At 35.2% G+C, this 18,971-nt stretch overlaps 1 protein-coding gene across 4 annotated transcripts in view; it reads right to left on the bottom strand.

Annotated features, from left to right (window-relative positions):
- Window positions 1-18,971, bottom strand: part of LOC118267103 (ras-related protein Rab-37) — a 99,284-nt gene that overhangs the window by 42,003 nt on the left and 38,310 nt on the right. The window contains exon 1 of one of the 4 annotated variants that reach the window (XM_050703029.1): window positions 17,883-18,051. The exons of 1 other annotated variant lie outside the window; for it this stretch is intronic. The gene's annotated coding sequence lies outside the window, so the exon portion shown is untranslated. Of the gene's footprint in view, window positions 1-17,882; window positions 18,052-18,971 lie in introns of those variants that run through there. 2 more of the 4 variants (XM_035580892.2, XM_035580894.2) reach the window with 2 other exon arrangements.

Below are 18,971 nucleotides of genomic sequence, written 5' to 3'. Positions count from 1 at the left end.
ATAGATTTTGAGTTATAGGTGGGTCGAACTTGGCCCGAAATGGTTCGTGTAATATAACCCACGGCCGGTGTGTCGGTTTTTTTGCTCGAACTTGGCGGACACACTGCCGTGTGTCTAGATCACCAATCAAAGGACGGCTTAAAGATTGTACAGATTGACTACACGGTGGCTGGGCAACTGTCTGTCGTGCAGCTTGTAGCGGGTTCGATTCCCGCATGGATCAAGTCTTTGTGTGACCCCAACAACTCTTAATTTTCTAACCCCCAAAAGGCCGACAATGCACTTGTAACGCCTCTGGTATTTCGAATGGCTATGGACGGCGGTGATTGCGTACCATCAGGTGATACGTCTGCTCATTATACTTAAATGAATATATTGGACAAAAACAAGCTGATGATTATAATGAACATGATGACAGTATATATTTACACCAGGGCCGTATTTAGTAATCTCACTTATAACAATTATACTAAAAATAGCTACAAATGGTAATTGTCTTGAACTATATTAAGGTAAGTAGCTGCTTCATTTATGTAGATGCTTAATAAGGTAAGTTATTAAGATAAAAAGGGCAACTCATTTTATGTTAAACGGTTTGTGAAATTAGCTCTTTGTATCATTAAGATTAAGAATAAAATCTTGTAAGTAAATAGAGTGGCCACTGTTTTAGACTTTTCTTTTAAACATACTTAATTAAAATAACATTAAAAGACACCTTTGTTAATGCGTGTCTTAATAAAACGCAGATGTATAAATATAATGTAATTTAATGTTTAAAAGTAAATGAACCTTTTGTCTTAATAATTATATTTTATTTCTATAAAGACTGAGGGCTTAGTAGGAGTTTGTTTTACGTTTCGCAAGATCGAAACGTGACCGTGTTTGGCGTTCTGATTGGTTAGTTCTTTGGAGCAGGCCAATCAGAGCGCCGAACGCAGTATCGTTACAATCTCGTTTTTAACGTAATACACATGCATACTAAACCCTCTGTCTCTTAGAAGACCAATGATTTCGCGAGTAACTGCCAAGCACACGAGTTTTGGGCCTAACGAGAATAATGACTGAAAAAAAGTTGCATATACCTGTACCTACGAGTTTGTTTTACGGTTAAAGTCAAGCCTCATTTAACAAGCACGGCTCCGGCTTTGTCAATCCCTTTGAACAAAAACGTAGGTAAATATATTATTTAATGAAACATAAAAATTTACTCTTCGTGAAATTATATGCGAATAAACAAAACAGTAAGGAAACGTGCGAACAGTTATTTTTCGTAATAATAATTTCTGCGAAGCAAACTGTGCGTGGGATAAACCAATTTACAGAAAATTCTACTTATCGGATTTTCATATTTTTTCATGTATTTGAAGGCTGTATTTTTACAGTAAGCCTTTTGGCGATAATAACAGTAAAATTCAATAGCTTCGCGTTTGCCTTGCGGCTTGAAATGCGTGAATTTCATATTTTACAGAGGTACTCGTAGGTAGATATAATAATAATTTTATAGTACGAGCTTTTGTGGTTAATTTTTTTTATTGGGACAAGCCCGCCACTGCTATAGTTTTCTTTTTCTTCTCCTCTAATAATATCTTCTGATTTATTTCGTTGCGGGATCCAATACATTTCCTTGAAACGCACCGGACACTGAATTCCAGTGTTTTCATGGTTGCATCTATTAAAGATCTAGGCTTACAGGAGTTGTAGCGGTAAGGGAGGTTGTGGCGGGCTGTCCCATTAAAAAGCAGTACTTTCTCCGTTCCGGGACTCTAAAACGAGACCCCTTACTCAGTAATCGCAGTTTCAACCACACGACAAACGAGGCAGATAATTAATTAATTTCAAAGTCAGTAAATTAATGTCAAAGCTAACTATTTATGTAATTGTTATTTATATTACAATCTTAGGTAACTGTCAGAAAGAGATAACACTATGACAGTAACAGGAAAAAATCTCATCAGAACTCTATTAATCCTTCACAAAGGAAATGTAATTACATCTTGGTATTATTTTACTACAGTAATGTAATGTCGTGGAGGCCCGGAGGTCGGTCGGAGGGACTCGACGACAAAACGGGTTCGAAACCTACCAACAGCAACTACCAATGTGACTTTTTCCGAGCTATATGTACTTTCTAAGATTATTTAGACACCACTGACAAACGGTGAAGGAAAACATCGTAAGAAAACCTGGGCTTATAATTTCTAATTATAAGTTTGAAATCGCCAACCCGCATTGATCAAGCGTGGTGATTAATACATTTACTGCTAAGGCGGTCAATGCTGACCGAAACCAATGGAAGATTAGCCTTCAACAGTTTTCAATTGGCAGTTAAAGACTTAATGCTCAAACCTTCTCCGTGAGAGAAGAGGCCTTTGGTCAGCAGTAGCCACTTATAGGCTGTTGATGTAATGTGTATTGTTTTACTAGAGATAAAAGTATTATGTAACATTATGCTGTAACACTATAAAACATTCTGGTACGTTTACTAAAAATTTTGAACGAAAAAATATGGACAAAGGATGCCAAACTGAATTCTCCTTTGTACGATGCATCGTCAGAATATTTTTTAATCAAATAAAAACGGTGTGCGTTGTGCGTATATCGAGTGTAAAGCCAGACTATTATGTTGCTATATTCGCACATGTGTACACTGAAAGCTATTAAGTCCAGTATATTCGTGGAACTTGGTGCCGCAAAATCAATAAACGTGTTAATGATTACAGTATTCAAAATTATCGTGCATTTACAAATTAATCATCTCTGTTTATCTATAGATAGAAATCCATAAACAAAATAAATCATTTAAATCTCTTCAATCATTAAATTCATCATGTTTATATTATAACTTTCATGAGACAAGACTAAATTAATTATATTTTTTGGGCTAGAAGCAACGCGACAGTCGCCGCGTCGTATGTCGCGGAATGGTGCTCTGATGAGCCTCTAGCATGGCTCGACACTTAACTAGTCGAGTAGTAAGTAAGCCGAAAAACATAATAATTAATCAGATTTATCACCATCAACAGCCCGTGACAGTTCAAGACTATAGACTTCTTCTGCAAAAAAGGAATTTGCCACTATTTTTTCCTGCAGATCCGGAGGAACTAACACGAGATCTTTTACTTGGCTATCGCTCATGAGCACTCACTTCCAATCTTCCAAACTAGGTATACAATTACAACCAGCATTGTACACTAATGTAAACCAACTCAAAGCAAAACCTGCATAGTTCCGAAAATCATGATTACGTAACACACAAACTCCACAGGATTTACCTTCCATATTCGCAAATACCTATTTTGTATTGACAGGCCACGATGCAACATGAAATTGAAAGGTTTACATCATCCGTAGTTGGAAATTATAGAGGTAGCGTATTATTGTTTTCAATTTGGCTTATTGCGAAGTCTGGGCCGTATTTTGTTCTCCGTTTGCGTTAGATCTTACCTACGTGACTTGAGGGCAAGATCGCCTAATAGGGATAGACCCTTTCGTAGGTAGTTTGATAGTATTATGGGTAGGAATTTGTGTTCTGTAGGCTGTAGTTGTAGGCTCAGATTTGAATAGGAATTATACATTTTCATTTCATTATTTTCATAATAACGAAATTGTTTTAATAATAGTAACAGTTGTAGTTTCAGTTTTGATGCACAGTTGGCGAGGTGGCTGATCAACTGCCGTGCAACGTGTCGTGAGTTCAATTTTCGTACGGAACAACTTTTTGTGTGATCCACAGATTGTTGTTCCGGGTCTGGGTGTCATGTGTATGTGAAATTGTTTGTTTGTAAACGAACCCACGACACAGAAGAATTTCCTTAAGTTTAAAAAATAAAGTTTCTTTACCATTATCACCAATTTATTACTGGATTAAGTTTAACAAGACATAAAACGATACTAGCGCCACCAACAACGCAAAATCAATGTTCGAAAACAAAATACCTACTACAGCTTAATTTAATACATACCGTTGAAAAGCTTTAACAGTACACACAACATATATTTAACTACATAGTACACGTTAATGCATCAAAAACAAACAGGGTAAGCGTACACCTACAAAGGTATTGGAAATCGATGGGGTTTCGGTTTGTTTAAATTAATGTGAATGGAATTAAGTACAGCGACTAATTGGTTGGGGAACAGATTACACGAATGTTAACAAAACGTTTAATTTAAATAACATTGTTAAGTGTTACCTGCTTGTATCTTTGTGTTAATGTTAATTGAGAAACGGAGATTTAACTCTGTTCTAGGAATCGTATTGAGTAACCGTTAATTGGGGAAACGTATATAATTACCTCTGTTTAAATGGAGATTGGTTTGTTATTTTAATACCTGTTTTGGTTCTACTTAAGATTGGTTCGAAGAAATTAGATGAATGTTGGTTTATATGTTTCAAGTCTTAATGCTTTTCATCTTCCGAGTGGAAAATGAGTTTGAAATGTATTTACGGTTATTCATACTCGTGGGTTTCTATTCATATTGTAATTGGTGTGTTTGAAACAGATTTGGCTGCATATTGGGTCCGCGTTCAACCTTCAAGTCTTTATTCTGATGACATTTTGTAATAGTTTTGAAGATTTTCAACCGATGCTGAAATGTTACTTATTTTTAAGTTGTGCTATGTTGTTAATTTACTAGGAATTTGTAGAGACGGATCTATTCTTCAGAGCGTCTTAAAATTGAGTGGCGTCTGGGTATTTATTTGACCATTTGTCATATTATTAAAGTTATCAATTTCGTTGAGTGACATTTTGTGCCACGAAACATATATAAAAACAGTCAATGCAACTAAACAAAGGCTGTAACATAATAGCGATCGATTACCTGTTTACTGGCAACATGCAAATAGATACTCTAACTCGTATCATATAGGTACATATTTGCATATTACCTATATAATCATGTATTATTGAAATCAATAGGTACTATATAACACAAATAAACAGTGAACAATAGTAATTATTACGGTCTAATACATAATGGAATATTAATATTGTTTGCAACTGTTTGTACATACATAGAATAATAATAATATGTAGTGAATCCTAAAAGGCATATCACACTAACGGCAACACTCCAACCCAGTAATAAACTAGTAATTTTGAACATTAAATCTTATATCGTATGATATAATTTATAATGTTAATACAAAAAGGCTGTCAGCGCGTGGCCCGCACACTGTCAGCGAGCTTAAAGCATTTTCGGTTTTGTTTCCCAAAGCGAAATCCCGTGCCGTGTCTGCGCTATTTATCTGGGCCCTTCTAGAGTTTAGCTACCTATAATCAATAGCTGATGTAAAGTATTAGTACCTATTATTACTTTGCTCTCATGTATATAAATTGCTAGTGAAGGATGCCGGATGAAAGCTTTATGCATATATTATGTGATGTAGGTCTTGTATATAACTTTCAAAGTGCATGCATCGTTGTGAATTAATTAGTAGGAATATGAGGAGAGTAAATACAAAGACTGTGTTGTTTTGCTTGAGTTGTTTACATGTGTAAAGTGGGGTATGATAAATGAGCTAAGATTTGAGTCATAGCAGAGAAAACATAATGACTACAGTAAAATTATGGCAAACGGTCTAATGTAAAGGAGAACAAATAGTCCACAGTGGACTATCTTCTTCGTATCGTAACGGCACATCTTCGTAGCAAAACTCAATAGCTTAGTATCAGTAGAAACGGTCAAATAGTTTCACAGCTTAGCTATTACATCTTCATAGCATATCTACATAGAACATATCTGGTGGAAAAGCACCCTTAATCATAAATGTGACATTTATAATAAGAATTGAACAGGCACCCTTAATCATAAAATGTGGAACTTATAATAGATATTGCAGGAAAATACTAATATTTTGGCGAAATCTGGTTAAGACACCCACGCCAGAGACAAAGGAAAGGGTTAGGAAAAAGAAAAGTTTCATGACAATTTCATTAGATGAAGACTTATCCAATTAAAAAGATAATTAGGATATTGGTAGAGGAGTACGCGGAAGCTTAACAAAGGACATACAAACTTGACCTTCAAGATGTCGGAATTAAAGTTTCTGAGCCTTGCTTTGAAACTAAAACATCAAGAACATAAAAGTTTGCCGTTACATTACAAGTATTTGAATGAACTAGGAACTTAGAACTTGGGACTATACTTTCGTATTTGATTCTCGGTTACTCTAACCAATTTTAATTAATTTTATGGAGGAGGATTCTCTTCTCTTCTTTTCTTTAAGAAGTATATGCTAATTCATGCCAATGCCAAATTCAAATGCGTCTTCAACATTTTCAAGTTTGTAATTTCAACATTTTATTGCCTTTGAAGTCTATAATATTGAGACCTGACTCCCCTCTCCCCCGATGTAAGTTAAGTGTGTATGTAAAACTGCGTCGGCTATGCGAACTAAGGTAAACTTACTTACCTTAGCCATTCATCTGCAACCCAACTAACCAACCACTCAATAATCCCATTTTAATCCTATTATACCTACACAGAAGCAGTCAAGAATATTAAATTTCAATCAAAAACTAAAGCCACTACAAATAGATGTACCTATCCTAAAACTCAATTAATTAATCCCAAGTCCCCTTGCTCAGGTGTTTATCCCAATTGGGGTCGAGTGACACCCCTGTGTAGTTGGCAGTTGGGAAATTAGTTGGGCAACAAAGCAACTAAGTGACGAATTGTATTGTGACGTAGTTAGTGTACTGTATATAATTATGTACGGTTTTTTAATTGGTTCGTTAGTTGTTAAAATAGTAATGATTGATTTGAATCTGATGATTTTGGACGGTGATTGGTTAGTTTGGAAGTCTTTGCTGGAGACCTATGTTCGGTGGTGAACGTCTTGTATCAAGCACAATATCAAAATGCAAGGATGAGTTAGCCGATAGGCTTGTATCCATGTATTTTCTTTGTATTGGATCCTTGTATTTTGTATACAAAACTGGGCTATCTATCAAATGATTAACACATAACTGTTTTTTTAAACCGTTGCCTAACAATTTTTTTTCCTCTAGTGTTATGGTAATTAATAAACATACACATCGCGCCTAGACCAGAAACAACAAATTTGGATCACACAGAGTTCCTACGTGTGAGAATCAAACCTGCTAACCTGCCCAATCACTGCGCCAACTATGCAGTCAAACTCTACATCATTAAACCATACGGCGAGCAGAGTAACATTAAGTCTGCTTTGTTTTTAAAAATATCTACCGAATGCTGAAAACTAAACCGTTGAAATAGAAATTACAAAAAAACCTATATTAAAAACAAACGAATTTCTTGTTATTCAATAAAATTCTTGTTAATTGCATCCAATTCACAGTTTGGAAACTGAGTCATGCGGTTAAATGATACAACAAAACGATTACCGCGAATAACATTGTAATTTCAATTTCAATATAAAATAACATTGTTTCCGCAAATTATCAACTTCACATTGTTTCCCAGCTTATTGGTGGATTAATTAGTGGCGACTGGCGCGCCGTTTCCATGAACGAAATGGAAATGTACGTTTTGATGACCTTATTATGTAAGTATATAAAGGTATATTGTGTTGCGTAACGTTTTAAATGTGTTTAAATTATCTGTTAATAGGCGTAGAGCGCGTCGCGTTCCGCGCGCGCCTTTAAGAGCGGACCACCACCGATGTGGCCCAGTATGGCTGATGCCTGCCCGGAGTTGCGGACAACATAAAAGGTTACCGGGGCTCCGACTCAAAGCAGGAGAGGGGACGGGGTAACTTTTAGTCAATAAGAGTCTAACACTTCCTCTCGCATCACCCAAGGCAGGAATAATCATAGGATAGTTTTCCCCTTCAAATAAAAGGTGACTGTAAAATATTATGATAATGGAGCCAAGATAATATTAAATATTCTGCTGTTTTAAACAAATGACCTTATAAACAAACTAGTCTAATGAGTGAATAAGAATATAAATTATGCCAAAACCAATGTCAAGATTGAACTGATTCAGTAAGAGGAAGGCTAGAGGTGGTCTGATTTAAATTCATATACATTGACAATAGTCCTCATCCAAAGGCTATTATAGACTTTTAAAACAAAATAATACAGGTGCACAAACACATGAGAAACTCATTAGATTTTTCCTTAATTAAAGCGCGTTGGTGTTGCAAAGTTACCTAGTTCAAAGTTGAATGCAAAGCGTCGAACAAGAGCAGTAGTACTCCTGCTCTGAACTTTAGCCACTTGAACTACTGTTATATAAAGGAATATAGATGAGCTAACTGGAAGTTATGAGGTGGATGATAGTGGGAGTGAAATAATTTATAGAGAAAACGATATGAGCAGCAGCATCGCCTATCTTCCTAAACACCGATTCCCCAACAATCCTTAAATTCTTAACCGCCAAAAGGCTGGCAACGCACTTGTAACGCCTCTGGTGTTTCAAGTGTCCATGGGCAGCGGCGATTGCTTACCATCAGGTGACCCGACTGCTCGTTTACCGACATATTCCATAAAAAAATAGTTAGGTGAAGGATGATAAAAAGATCAAACCATGTTTATAAATGCTTTCTATAGTTGATCTGTTAATAATCACAGGATTTAGGTACATATTTATGCAGATTCTGAGCCACAAATAATCTCCGTGCATTTACAAAAAAAGTCTATCTGCATTGAAACTGATGGTTCTATTGTTTGTCAGCTAATGGAAGGAGGCTGTAAAGGTGTTTGAAACTATTGAATTGTGGAGCTAGATGGTGTAACACCAAAGTGTGTTCGGTAACTGAAGCTTTGAAGAAAATAAGTGCCGCACTTATTTTCTCTTCAATACTAAAACGTGGTGTTGTATTCTTTTTCTCACATCAGTTCGGATCAAAAACTATACTATTATTTTTAGTTTAGCTACGCATCAAATCGACGGTAGAATTCCTAAACCAACATAACCTATACCATTGAGAAACAACGTTAACAGTAGCTATGACTCAGTAATTGAAATCCTGTTTACATTATAAGGGTTTATCCGATCATCCACTAACTAATATAGCAGGGTAAACATGACCCAAAGAGGGTTATGTACTCAGACTGACATCTTGCACACTTGAAACAAAGGCATCAAGCTTGTTCAATGTCAGTTTAACGTCAACCAGTCGGTTTTATTATTATTTGGTTTTGAAATGAGAAGCAAGGACCTAATTAATTGATGGGATTTTTGTATCGTATTGTATTTATGAAATTACTTATTAGCTTCTACCAGCGGCTTCACCCGCGTTTTCGACGATTTTGCGGCTTTGGATATAAAGTATCTCGTCTGTCTGTCTGTCTATATACAAAATTTCATTAAAATCCGTTCAGTATTCGGGTAAAAGGTACAACTTGTCGGTCAGCAGTGTCAACCTTCAAACAGCTTTTTTGATCCCTCCAACCACTCATTCCATTAAAGTCCTACGCTATTTAGTTCCGTTACATTTGTTGACTCGTGATAAGCACTAGTCGGAAAAACTAATAAATATAATTTGTCCTTAATCTCGGAACTCAATAATACTTCAAAAAAGTAAATACGAAAAAAAAAACAAACAAATTAAAATTCATAAAAGCGCAACCCTATCAAAAAACTTGGTGTTGTTTTGGCGGTACTCGCCCACAGATTAATTAATGGCCGGTTCCAGCACCCAACGCCACCTGTCGTTTGGTGCCGAAAAGTAATTAATTGGTTTAGCAAAACAAAAGAAAACGTTCACTTGTTTGTTCGTCCGCTTGTCCAAACTGACTGCAGCAAATACGAACGCCATTTTATGTAAACATGGACGAAAAATAAATTCATCGGAAACTTTTTTGTTTTTTTTATTTTATTTTTTCAACACAAAATATTTTGATTAAGTTGGAAGTTACGTTTCAATAGAAAACGGTAAAATAAAAGTAGGTTTTGTGGTAGTTGCTATATCAGTACGAGTCAATAATTTAGATAAGTAGGCCGCATCATCACTTACCATCAGGTGTGATAGCGGCCAAACGTCGACCCATTAAATGTAATAAAAAAATAAAATAACTGGTAGGTTCTAAATTAAATTTTCTGAACTATCCTCCTGTTCTCAGCACGATCTTTCTGTATAAGGGTGCTTTTTCACCAGAGATATGCTACGGACATGATTACATTTAGGTGACCCTTTCCACCGATACCAGTTATGTAGCTGTGCGAGTAAGATTTGCCGCCGAAAAGTAGCTGTGTGAGGAAGATGTGCAGCTCGAGTATACGGGATATCGATAGTAGGAAAGCCACCAACGTCAGCCATAACACGCATCTTTCCATGCAAATAGGCGTAGCTTAGGTGAGCCTGTTTTCACCAGTGCTAAGCTATGAGCACCAATGAATATGATTGGTGGAAGCTAAACGTATCCACAGCAACGTAGTATAGCACATCTCTGGTGGACCAGAAAGGACCCTAAAACAACTACAATAAATATTTCGGACAAATAAGAAAGTACCTAATTTATATTTCATCTTTATCAAAAATATTTTCTAGCAATAAACTTGTAATTACGGTTCACAACACATAAATAACAGAGAAAATTGGAATGAGATTTAATAAAAAGACGACCTTTAGACTTTGTCATTCTCTCGACAGGCGCGTAAAAAATATCAGTATTTTTTTCTTATCAAAAAACAATGACCGGTATTGTGCTTGCTTTATGTTTATGTATACTACTTGTGTTGTAAAAATTTTGTTTGTTACTTGAAACTTTTCTAATACGAAATAATACTGACGAAAAAATAATTATCTACCTACCGTAACTACTATCTGCACCACTCTACGATCGGGTGGTTAAGAATGCCATTCGGCATTAAGCCCGCCTATGTTCGTTTTATACATAAAGTGTTAAATAAATAAATAATTATACCTTCCTATTGTTATCTTCATTTTTCTATTTTTAAATGTCATCATTACAATTAAATCTATTTCTTTTTCATAACCTTCCTTGCCTTGATGACTATCATTATCAATTTCTATCAGCACTCACTTAGTAACTACCAACACTTTTAAATCATCTCGTTTATTACATACACATACATAATCCAAAAAAGCACTTGCCATTCAAATTTTCACTTTCAAATAACACAGTTAAAGCACAAATTGAGTTGTCCTTCATTCGTCCAATTTGTGTTTTTGAGCGGCTGATGATGCTATAGGCTTGCAACGCTTGTGTTATTTCATTTCACTCGTACTTTTGTCCACTCATGGCTTCATTAAAATAAACGTTTTAAACGTCAAAGGGTTGTTGCATGTTTTTACATACTTTTTTTTTCAAAAATGGACGTTGGTACAGTAATTAACTCATGTTCATTAACCCTTTAACCGCCACGTTAAATATCAATTACCGAGCCCCAAGGGCGCGGCTAGAAATTGAAAAAAATGTATTTACACTAAATAAGGAGCAATCTGTGAATAGAACGTAAAAATCATGCATGTTCTCTGTCGCAGCAATTCGACATGAGCGGTAGGGACACGGAAATATACCGGTTAAAAGGTTAACAACAGCAGTATCATTCTACAGGTGGCCGATGGGCTTCTCCTACTTTGAAGGGTTTGCAGTAATCTCTATGTTGGGGTTTATCAGAGAGCGATTCTGGCGAGTTTCAGACAAAGGTGCAGCGCCCTTCGTACCAGTAATCGTAATGAGAGCGCATTCGGCGCTCTAAATGGCCGGCTTTAATAAAACCAACCAATCAGAGCAAGTAAAGCAATTTCATACTAAGGTTACAGGATAATCACGTGGATGAAGCAACAACCGTGGATAAACTTATACCAACCACTGTTTAACCTAATCAATTTTTCGTTAAGTGCACGGATTTGAAACTTGACCCCTTTTAAGTCGTTAATTTGCGGATTACATCAGAACCCAATTAAAGCCAGTATACAATGGCACCGATTAATTTTCAATATCGACGCTAGATGGCATTAGGTTTGCCGAATTACATTTGTAGCATATTTTGTTTCAACGTTTAATAACTAAAGTGAGCAATTTAGGGTTTATTTATTTTGTATTTTAATTTGATTTTGTAATTTTTTATGTGTGTGTATAATCTATACTCTGTATAAAGCTGAAAAGTTTGTTTGTTTGTTTGTTTGAAAGAGCGAATCTCTGGAACTACTAGTCCGATTTGAATTGCTTTTTTTTGTGCTAGATAGTGCATTTATTAAAGAAGGTTGTATTGGTACAACATCATACTAAAATCAATAGGAGCCGAGCAAAACGGGTGAAACCGCGCAGAAGTAGCTTAGTATATCTTTATATGGCTGAAGATAACTAATCTTTATGTTTCAATAAAACAGCGCAAGTAGATAGATCCCTAAAACAATAAATTGTACGTACACTTAGTACAGGCTACTTAGTATTCTACTCCTGTATTTCCATCAACCTCTTTAGACGAAATATTCTTCCATAGATCTAAGAGTAAGGCCCTTACATTTTACTTCAAATGTTATTAAAGTACGTTACTACTCTCGAGTTCTCGGCCTCTCAATCTGCAGACACCGGCTGATTTGATTACCTATTTTTTTTAAAGATAACATAATACAATGTCACATCTTTTATACCTAGCATAATTGCACAAATTATACAATGCTTAAAGTCTTTTTATTAACCGATTTCCCAAAAAGAATGTCATGTCTTTTAATCCTAGCATAATTGCACGTAATATACATTATGAAATCTCACATTTTATTAACAGACTTCCCAAAAAAGGAGGAGGTTATCATATGTTTTGAGTCCTCGTTAATAGAATGACCCTCTTGCCAGAATACCAAAATACGTGTGTTCCTGAGTAAATTTTCAAAAATCCTAACAAATCTTAATTACCTTTTACTTGACACTAGAAATATACCCAAGACCCATTTGATCGGTTTATGCACTTGAAACCAGCAACAATTTTAGATATTACAATACACTAAGATACTTTTTGTGCCATCTGTATATATTAATCGTTTTACGGAGCTACACTTAGCGATATTGCAATCACTTGCCTCGGGATAAAGGATGAAGATATTCAACAATAAACTCGATAGCCGATCGCTTCGGTTCGAGGGAAAAAACTATTTAATTTCGTAGATACGAGTATCGTTTTGGTAGTTTATGTTTGGTTTTTATCAGCTTTGAAAATGTTTGGAGTTTTAGATATCAAGGGTTTAATTTTGTCTGCATAATCAATAGCATTCACACCTCAACACTCTACAGGTGGACTACAGACCTCCTCTATACAAGAGCGCCATAATTTACAAGTTTGACACAAATCGCAGTTTTATTCATTCTGTCAAATGTACGGTCCTCTAGTCGGTGGTTAAGATAGACGTGGGAAGAGTTGAAGTGATAGTCTAATCGTCTCTAAGCTCAGAGCTATCGTTCCCTTTCTATTGCATCTATCACGTCACTTTATCTTCCCTTAAACAAGACCATAGATCACCATCACATTTTCGTGTCCTATTTATCCAATGACTATTTGTCACGTGAATTGAACATGTAACTTTTTGTAAGCAGTCGTACATGTCACTACTTATTTATTTAATTATTGAAAAGAACGGTACAAAAACCAATTACACTACTCAATACTTATGATTATTGTAGCCATGTAAATTTTAATCCTTAAAGTATTAAGCTGGGCCACTTTGCACCAGTTATGTTATGAGTCCCACAATATACAGAGTGAATTACTTTCCTCTGGACCACTATCACTTAGTAAGCATTTCCAAAAAACCCAAAACATGTCCAATAACATTTTGCCCAACTCAGGAATACCTGTCACCCCTTGATCGGCAGTAGCAGCTTACCATCCCCTTCCTAAGAGCGTTGAGGGCGACCGAGCTCATTGAATCACTATCACAATTTGGTGTCCCATTTATCCAGTGAGCCACATGAATGTTCAGGTCGGATAACCGGAGTAATAAAACTAATAAGTACATGCGACACCGCTCGATTTTCTCGCACTGATGGGCTCAAAGAATGGCGGTATGCATCGGTGCGTCGGTAAACCTGTTCATGAATGAGCAAGGTAGTGGGTACGGGAGAAGTTTGTTAGGTACCTAAGTTGTTAGTGGATTATTGAAGTTAAGGTATTGTGTTTTAGGATTTAGCGGTGTTTTGATCGAGTTTTGTACCTAAACCTCCTATGAGCATGCGTAGTAGTAATAAACTTATCATCTATTTTATTTACGTCGGTCTCATCTAGTTATTTTAAACTTTGACGTGTAAAAGTGTTTATGTCAAACCAATTTGCAAAAAAAATATCATCTTTAGTTAGTCTTTTTGTGTTACAATGACATAAAACTATTTTTTTGTTTCTAGAACTATGAATAGCTTTCTTTAGAATAGAAGGCACAAAAGAGCAGATGGATATAACCTTGTAAGCAATCAGAGTCTCCAATGTTGTTTAAAAGCCAAATGATTCAAATGGAATTCCATAAAATTAAAAAAGATTTTCACATATACGAACAGTAGCTAAAATGCCCTAAGCCTAAACCTAGAACATATACGCAGGTATATTTTCTAGATTTAATAGTCAATCATCAGATTTTCACTTGTATCAACAGGGGATTGGGTTTCCAAATATATTATTCAAGTAACACCCATAATTTTGCTTCAAGCATTTGTTAGAAGACAAAAAAGTGCTTATGAAATGTCGATAAACCCGGTGAAAAAGGGTTTCCTAAAGATTCTTACCTTTCTTCGACAAGTACCTAATCTGTTTGCAGACGAAGGTAAAATAGGATCCTCACTTCAAATCGGTCGTCATATATTTCTATGATAAGTTGATCAAAATCCACATTTGTGCTCTAGAAAATGTACTTAAAGTGATAAATAAATAATATATAAAAGTATGGATAGGAATATGAAATAAAAGGAAAATAAAAAAAACATTTTGTTTCAATATACAAAAAGCATGTCCATGAAAACTCACATCAAACTAAGTTATCATTTCAGAATGGACACTGAAATAAATTACAATTTCTTTTCTTATATGAACCTAACACTGTAAATAGCCTCAAAGAGCTATCATCAGACCACTACAGGTGGCGCCCAGTAGGGGTTGACACCTGACCTGGAGCTGTGAACTACCTAACGGGTTTATCGGGGCTCCGGCTCGAAAAGCAGGAGTAGGAACGGGGTGGTTTTTAGTCAGTAAGAGTCTGACACTCCCTCTCGACTCGTCCAAGGCGGGAGAAGTCATTAGATTGGATTTTCTTCCCATCGAAAAAAAAGCTTTGTAAATAAAGTTTTATTTCATTTAAGATTAAATTGATATACGTGGGTATAGTATATATCAGATAGACAGAATACAAAATGAACATTTTGACAGCGTAACATGATTGTGTGGCTCGGAAAATATACACATACACATATGTAGATTTTCATGTGGTTTCCCTTCCCTATTTTCAACAGTATGGTAGGTACGATGCGATAAGTAGGTTGACCTCATTATGATCTATTCACAGTTGATAATAATCTGTTCATTATTCGTCCCTAGCATTATAACATTACGACTGTCTTGTCCAGAAGGGGAAGCAGCGAAAGGGGGTGGTATGTTGAGGAAACCTATTTTGTGGCAAGTCCACTGTGTGAGATATGTATAGAACAATTACATACGGTAGAAATTATGTGTATGTTTTTAAGACTGACGTAAAATAACTAGGTTACAGTATGAGTGTTGGTTGTTGCGCATAGTTATCAATGGGTCCCTGGTGTAGTTTGAAACCAGTCGAATGACTTCATCTGTGACGTGACAAAAGTTTGTAAACTTAATAATTTAATTGATTATGCTTCACGACGCTTATTAAGTAGTTATAGCTTTAAAATATAATTCATACCTTAGTTTTTCTTCTATATTTTAATTTTATAACCTCCAACCCCAAATCTGTTATCCTTAGAATAAAAGGCGTGAGTTTGCTTTACGTTGAATTGCTCGGCGCTCTGATTGGTTAGTTCATTCGCGCTCGCCAATCAGAGCGCTGAACGTACTCTCATTCCGATCGGTAAACGTAAACCCAACTCGAACCAATCTCTCTGTTATCCTTACCCAGCTTTTTCGAAAATATTCCAACTCAAAATTTCCAAAATACATGAATCAAAATAAGTTCAAAACTTAACAACTCAATTTCAATACACGAATGTTTGAGGTCCACCGAAGGTTTCAATTGAAAATAGTTGCAATTGCAAAGGTTTTAATCAAATTCGAAACTCCTTGTTGATTGGAGTACTGAATAGAATCCATCGGGGCTAAGCTAAAAGCGAGCCAATAAAACTAGAAAAAAAAAGATTTGAGGTATTCACCGCTTTGGTGTTCACAGATAAAATATTGCGAAATATTCGTTCGAGAGGTTTTTCTATTGGTACAAACAAACGCTGTTGGTATTGCGTGATTGGTAGAACTTTAAATACTTTGATGTTAATGAGTTATTAGTTTAAAGTAAAAACCAGTATATTAATTTACTGAAGTACTTTTCTTGTGATTAAGTCCGTGTTTGTAAAATGAACGTGGAATTAAATGAATGATCATTTATATTATGACTGTTACGACTTTTTCTGAAGAGGGAAAATCAATCCAATGACTTCTCCCGCCTTGGTTGAGCCGAGAATGTCAGACTCTTACTGACTAAAACCAACCCGTTTTTACTCCTGCTAAGAACCATTGGTACCTTCGGTAACCCGTTAGGTTATTTGCAGCTCCAGATGACTGTAAATCTAACCCAAGCTTTAAAATGGTACGCCTTTATACGACAATTTGTGCAATAAAAATCAGCCAAAACTTAAATTCAACAATTTTGGAAAATACATTATAATTATTTACTACAGAAGTATCAAAAAAATAATGTTTTATTACTTTTAATCATAAATTAATATGGACGTCAACATAGGCTGATAATAATCAAATTCAATACTAATTTACATTTTCACAATACTGATTGTTGATTGATCAACCAAAACGGTGATTCAATCTTTTTTATTACAGTCATAGTTTGACTTCTGAACTTTTATTTTTCAGTTCAATCTAAATGTAGATGATCAAGTATCTTGGATATTTAGTTTGTTTGAGATCAAAAGCTTCACATGCTGTCCGAAGTGAGGGATCTTCTTACCAATTAAAAGACTGATCGCCCCATAAGTGCGGTTACCCTCAACACCATAAGTTATAGCCAAGATATATTAATTACCATCTTTACCATGAACATTTATCTATGCATATAACGTCATGCTTTAATCAAAGGTGGTAGATAGAGATGTACATTATAAGCAATGTTACACCCAATTTTCACCAGTTATGTTATGAATCTCATAATGTAATAGAGGCTATATTGCCATATTAGTGTACCACGCTCAATTTCTGTTACTGAACTATTAATATAATACTTATATGTATATAACTTCTATCCCAATTATGGAGCAAATTAATCTCAGACGATATTAATAAAAATCCCAATTACGCTAGAGATTACTAATAAATATAATAATATGAATAAACCTTGATACGAAGGACATCCCTATTTGTAATCCCAGAATCAATTAGCCACTGTGGCGTAGCTCCCACCATAGTGATGTTACGCGTGCTATTAAAATTAATAGTAATTGAGTTTTCAACCACGCCTCACGTTTCCTACTAACTAAGCTACGGATAGGTTATTTATTATCGTTCATCGTATTATCGACGTTGATAGTATGTTTTCAGCTTTATTTATTGTTCTGGAAAGTCTGTGTTCTTCTTTTGTTAAATAAAGGAGATGTTTGTTATTTTTTTTGGAATGTGTTTAAAAAATATTTTTGATTTTTTATTTAATCCATCGGTGTATAAAATTACAAGATTTAATTTTCGATTTTTTTGTTATGTGTATTTTAAAATTAAAAGTAATATTTCATAAATAAAAAAATAAATACACTATAAAAAAACAACCACAGATCCTGGCACGTAACAAAAGAATCACTCGCGAAATTCGAATTTTGAATATCAACTGTCACTTTAGGAGCGAAAAGTTGTCGCGATTTTCCCGCTTCAAAATGGCGGGAGCGCGCGCCCGTTGTCCCGTGTCGACTGGTCGAGATCCATCGCGAGGGATGCTGGGACCCGGGCACATCCCCTCCCTCTGCCTGATACCGCTAAATACACAAGTACAGAAGGTTTATTTGGTTTCTACTAAGGTCAGTTAATTAATTGCTAGTAGCTTCTGAAAATGTGTGTTTTGATGGCCAAAGGAATTGAATATGTGATGGAGTTTAGTTTACGTTTTGTTGGGTTTTTTTAATGGTTCTGTAAAAGACTTGTTCTGAAAACTAGTAAATTGGGTTTAGGAGTATTTTTTTTTATTGGTTTGTATTATGGTGATGTACATTTATGTTTGAACTAAAGTCTTTTAATATTTTATTACATAAATTAATAAAACATTTTGGTTATTCGATAATGAACGATGCAGGATATTAATTAAATGCTATATGAGTAAATGTTATACATATTTACACAATTGTGTAGTTTCCTCAGCCAAAAAATAAATTATTCCGACTTTCAATACGATAAAATATTCAAAAATAATCACACTTTCATTCATAGATTTGATGATCTAATTAATTTTCGAATATTTCTAGTTAATTTTCTAGAAATAAGTCTGCTATTTGACGTAAAACCCTGATGACGTCATAACATACAAAGTTCATAGAAAATATAGTTTTTGACGTTTCGAAAAATGTAGTGAATTTTGCTTGTAGTAAGAAGGTAATCCGATTATTTTCTTCGACATAAAATAATTTTGTACATAGTGCATTGTTGAATACCCTTAGTATGAGTTTGCTTTACGTTGAACGAAAACGAAACGAGAGCGCATTCGAACGCGCTTTCGCGCACTGATTGGTCGGCGCGAATGAAGCAACCAATAATGCGCTCTCGTTTCGTTTTCGTACTCATACTAAGAATACAAAGACCAATCAAACACTATATTCTATTCTGTTTGTTGTTTGTTAAAAGTGAGTCTTCTC

Source organism: Spodoptera frugiperda, chromosome 23, assembly GCF_023101765.2.
Source record: "Spodoptera frugiperda isolate SF20-4 chromosome 23, AGI-APGP_CSIRO_Sfru_2.0, whole genome shotgun sequence".
In the NCBI taxonomy this organism is placed as follows: domain Eukaryota; kingdom Metazoa; phylum Arthropoda; class Insecta; order Lepidoptera; family Noctuidae; genus Spodoptera; species Spodoptera frugiperda.
The sequence above is the reverse complement of the archived record's forward strand: the minus strand, read 5'-3'. Positions and strand labels throughout refer to the sequence as shown.